The sequence below is a fragment of the Corvus brachyrhynchos genome, unplaced genomic scaffold, assembly GCF_000691975.1.
Source record: "Corvus brachyrhynchos isolate BGI_N302 unplaced genomic scaffold, ASM69197v1 scaffold408, whole genome shotgun sequence".
NCBI classification, from domain to species: Eukaryota; Metazoa; Chordata; class Aves; order Passeriformes; family Corvidae; genus Corvus; species Corvus brachyrhynchos.
Genome location: NW_008239759.1, coordinates 1,871,162 through 1,876,209, shown reverse-complemented (window position 1 = coordinate 1,876,209; position 5,048 = coordinate 1,871,162). Strand labels below are relative to the sequence as shown.

The window sequence follows — 5,048 nt, the reverse complement described above, 5'->3', positions numbered from 1 at the left end:
GCTCCGCGTTGCTGCGATCCTTTGTCTGCTGTGCCGCTTTCCCCCCCTCCCTCTCTCCTTTCCTCCCTCCTCCCTTCCCTCTCCCTCCCTGCGTTCCCCTCTCTCTCCCAGGCTCCAAGCGCTGCTGCAGCTGCAGGTTTGTAAATACTGGACCAACACACACACACACACACTCATACAGGCACACACACACACACAACATGGCTGACGCTCGCCCTGCTCCTCCACCAGGGTCTCCGCCTTCTCCCTCAGTCTCCGCTGCTTAGCCGCTCCTCCGTGTAGGCTTTTGTTTCTTCCCCCCCCCCTTCATCTCCCGTCCAAAAAAAAAAAAAAAAAAAGAAAGGAAAAACAATTCACCCTCCTTATTTGCGCGCATGGCGGGATTTCAAGGGTAAGAATCCTCGCTTTGGAAGCTTTCTCCTTTCGTTTTGCTATTTACAACAAAATGAAACCTAAAATCAGAGGTGATTTGGGAACCTGGCAAGGCCTAGGGCGAGGGAGGAAGGGAGGGAAGGAGGGGGGAACTGGGTGAGTCCCGCTGAGAAAGGCTTGATTGGAATGTGCGTATCTTTTTCTCGTGTTGGGTGGGGGGAGGCTGATGCACCAAAGTGCTGGCTGAGATGAAATACTGTGTTACACTTGGCGGAAATGAACTGGGGCCTTTTCTTTCAGGACATGATTCGGTATAAGGGGTCAACTCTGCACAATCCCATTGAGAAGATCTGAACTAGTTATGTCAGAATAGGCATTGTGTAGGTAAAACCCGTAGCATAGGCTTTTTGGCTTTTTTTGCGTTTCATATATCTCCTTGGTAGTATCTTAAACAGCTTGGAAACCATGGAATACAAAACTGGAATTTACACTTGTCAGGTCTTTGTTTTGCTAGCTTTGTGTCACAGATTAATATGCCCTTGTGATGACAGTAATACAAATTGAAGTATTTCCTTTTTCCTAAAAGGAGTGCTTTCGGATTTTTTATTTTGGGTTTTTTTTGTTGTTGTTACTGTTTGTTTATTTGGTTGGGGTTTTTTTTTTTTTGGAAAAAAGGCATGGTAATGTGAAGTTGAGTGAGCTCCCAAATGAAAACAAGACAGCATGCTTTTGACCTCTTTAGTAGTGTAAGGCAAATGCTCAGTACCCTCCGCCTCGGTTATTCAGAGCACCCCCTTCTGGCTTTGATAAACATGGCTTATTTTTTTGCTGCTTGTGACGTAAAACCAAAGCACTTGAATGTAGTTCGAGCTTATCTAAAGTGATCTGCCATGGAACGATGTTATTTCTAGGTTGTAACTTAAGGGTGAATGCTGAAGGTGTGAAGACATGATGCTGTATATTTGCTTTCTAGATATGTTACTGTAATTTGAAGTAAATGTTTCATTTTTCTAGGATCATACTTAAAGACATGGTCTTTATTTATACACATGGATAGCCATGGTTTTTGAGCACTGCTCTTAAGTAACAAATGTCCTAGCTATGTCGTCTTTTGTCTACTTTGCTTTAGAAGCTTCTCGTGGGGAAGCATTGGAATGGCATAATCATGCAGCTTTTACTGAGATAGAAATATGGGAAATAAATATTGTATATTAATACTTCTTTCTGCTACTTTTTTTGTCCTCATTAATAAGCATTGATTAGCAGATATTGATTATGGAGAAAATAATATGCAGAAGGAGTTTACAACGACATAAAACTTAAGTCATCCAAGTTACAAGATCATTTTGGAATGTGTATCTACGTCATGGTTTCTGAGCCAACTGTGTTACTTCTAGATGGAAAAGTCCAAGCAAAAGTCTATAACCTGATACATCAGTAGATTCCTGCAGCAGTCAGTTACTTTTTTTTTTTTACGTTTTTCAGTCTGAAGGCAATATTTTCTAAACTAGAATAGTTTACCAGTTATAGTTAATTTGCCATTCATTGTGATAACTACTGCATTTTGAAATTATGCTCACCTACTAAAAATGTGAAATACATTGAAGTGTGCAGCTCCTCCCTCAGAATAGGCCTTTGGATACTTGCGCCAATTCTTAGGCTGAAGAGCAAAATAAACAAAATAAAAATAAGCTATCCACAGCACATCTGTTTAAATAATGGATAACTTAAAATTAGTCATTTTTAACTCTCCGACATTGCAGTACTGTTGCTAGAGCTAAATTTTATGCTGTAAAATTTGTCTCTATTTCATCATCTTTGTGAAGTTTCTTATCTATAGCATCTTTACTTTAGCTTGTCATTATGTTCTTTTCTATGACACTGTGAAGATTTCTGTCTTGGTTGTGTTTAGTCAAAAATCAGTATTGTGGGCCATCATAGCCCGAACGGAGCAGGTGTAGTTGAAGAACTTGCTAAATCTCTGCATCTTCACTAAGTGAAGACACTGCAGTGTTTTTGCCATTGTGAGTTATGCTAGGCTGTGTTCAACCAAATTAAAAGCATTGTTGAGGAATGGTTGGAGGATCAGGGACATGGGTCCCTGGAAGAGCTGTACAAGCAAACACCTTTTTAGCTTGACATCAGCAGGCCTCTTGCTAACTGCAGAAATCAGCAGGCCTCTTGCTAGCTGCAGAGAAAGGAAATCGTGAGAACAGAAATCATGAGAATAAAGAAAGAAGGCAAGGACACAAACGCAGTGTTCTTGACAATCCTGTTATAGATAAACAACAGGACGTGCTGACAAGATGTACTGGCCATGAGAGATGAGGAAGAACCCTGATTTCCCAAATCGCAACATTAGCAATACGTGCAAAATGTAGCTTTTTACCCAGCGTCAATAGAGAAGTGACAAGTAGGCATATTTGAGTGTATAAAAGCGAAGTCTGAATTTCAATAAACTGAAGCTTGCATTATCAATCACACTGATTGTCTGCATGTCTTCCCTCGCCGGAGTCAACATTAAAACCTGATACTAGTAAAACCTCTTTTCAAAAACTGTTTGGCAAATGAAACTGAGGAAAAAGAAGAGTCCAAGAAATATAGTCTCAGTGATCAGCTTGCTGTAAGAAGTTAGAAATTAACTATTTTTTTTTAATCAGTCATGCTTTTCAATGCATCTTTAAGTAAATCATGACTCAGTGTAGTTCTAAATATTTATGAAATTACCAAGGAGGATACAGTCCTAAAGGTAATAAACACTTTTAGTACATTCTTATTCTTCAGTATTTTATATTCTCCCAGTCTGAGCATTCTTTCATCCTCTTAGCCAGTATCTTTGCGATCAGATCTTTGCGATTTGTTGCCAGGCTGCGCTCTTTGACATGTTCAGATCTGTAAACCTCTGGCTGATGCAAGAGCTGTGTGTTAATGTAATGCATGATTTGCTTAATGTTTGACAAATGAAATATTTTTAGAAGGATTCTGCTTACTGAAGCAAAACACAGTTTTTTTAACCTTTTGTTTGTTTGTTTCCTAAGAATGAACCCTTTGGCTGCAAACTTCTCATCATTCCGTTTTGTTTCTCGTCTCATTTTCTTTCTTTCACCAGGTAGTAGAAAGATCAAACTTGACTTCTTGATGGTATGGCATGAGAATATATTTTCATAGGTGACTAAAACGAATTCAACAAACTGGTTTAGAAAACCGTCTTTGAAAACTGTTCATTGAAGCTGAACCAAAAGAGAGAATGCTCTTACAGAAAGTTGTTTCCTGTTATGTGGTTAGATAGCTTGTTAGTCATGACAAGTGTGAGAGAATTTTTTGGTTTGTTGTTTTTCTCATGTTCCTTCTCTTACTGCTCTTCAGAGGTCAGTGATTTCATGATGGAAGGGTGAATACTGATCTTTCTTGACACTGGTTCTCCTAATGAGTATCTCCTGTATATCAAGATGTGTCTCACTGCCTGTCCAGATGCTGTCTAGATGTCATCATGCCACCTGCCTTAAAAGAACAGGGAATCTGACTTTGCCTTATGAGCGTGTAGACTGCTTCCAACTACGTCTCTGACATGAATACATATTGGGATCCTTAAAACAGTGTAGTTACCTGGCTTGTATTTAGCTATGAACAGTTGATTCTAGAGACAAAGGGGCCTTGTCACTGATCCATTTCAAACAATGGTGAAATAATTTAATTTGGTCTAACTGCTTTCACCATGTGGTGGTTGAAGTTAACTTTCTGTTACTGAGTAAAATGTGAATTTGCTAATGACATACAGAATTCAGGAGGTGAATGGATTTGGCTTTCAGGTTGTGGAGGATGGTTCTACAAATCCAGGTTATATTTTTTTATTTCTTTCCTGTAATGTATGTTGTGAAACTGCTGTAAATCTATGTTACATGAGGTCTGGAATGACTGACTTGGAAACTTAACTGCTGTAAGAGTTCCACAAAATGAAATGTATAGAAAGAGTTGTGATTACATGTGGTGTCTACTAGTTGTAACTGTTACCTAATCATATTTTAATTTTTGCAGTTACTGCACCTTGGTTGAGATGTTCTTGAAATGTTTTTATGTATTTATAGTATTTTTGATAAGACTTATAGATCCCTAAGACTTGATTAGCTCTTTGATTGGGTTGGGTTTGGGGTTTTTTTTCAGTTGGTTGGGGTTTTTTTTCAGTTGGTTGGCGTTTTTTTGTGTGATTTTTTTAGTGCTATTGTGGAATATTCCAATACGGTATTCAAGTTCTGCACCTACAAATACTGATGAGAGTAGGTGCTGTGGAGAGTAGTTCTGTGGATTTCAGTGATTTGGTAATGTCTCAGTTTGAAAGACAGGTGTCTGCTAAGGAAGGCAGGAGCCTACCTTGCAGTGGAAAATATGACCCCCTCTCCTCCAAATTATTATAACTTTGAAATTAAGGGGCTTTCAGGCAAAGATATGGAAAAAAGGAATAGCGGGTTTTTACTAGTGTGTGTATGTATAACAAGGCAAACAAGCACCAACAAACAAGAACAGAAAACCCGCTATCGGTCTCCTCCCGCTCTTGAGGCGCTTTCCCCTTCAGTGCAGTTATGCTCACGGCCGGCAGGGGCGCTGCTGGCTCCGGGCAGGGCGGGGGTGATGAGTGCCCCGCGGCTGCAGGGGGCGCTGTGGCGTGGGCCCGGCCGTCT

The 5,048-nt window shown here is 39.9% G+C and overlaps 1 protein-coding gene across 1 annotated transcript in view; it reads left to right on the top strand.

The window, feature by feature from the left end:
* The first annotated feature begins 123 nt into the window (after positions 1–123).
* Positions 124–5,048, top strand: part of SPIN1 (spindlin 1) — a 65,430-nt gene continuing 60,505 nt past the window's right edge. Inside the window, exon 1 of the mRNA XM_008640174.2 lies at positions 124–391. The gene's annotated coding sequence lies outside the window, so the exon portion shown is untranslated. The remainder of the gene's footprint in view (positions 392–5,048) is intronic.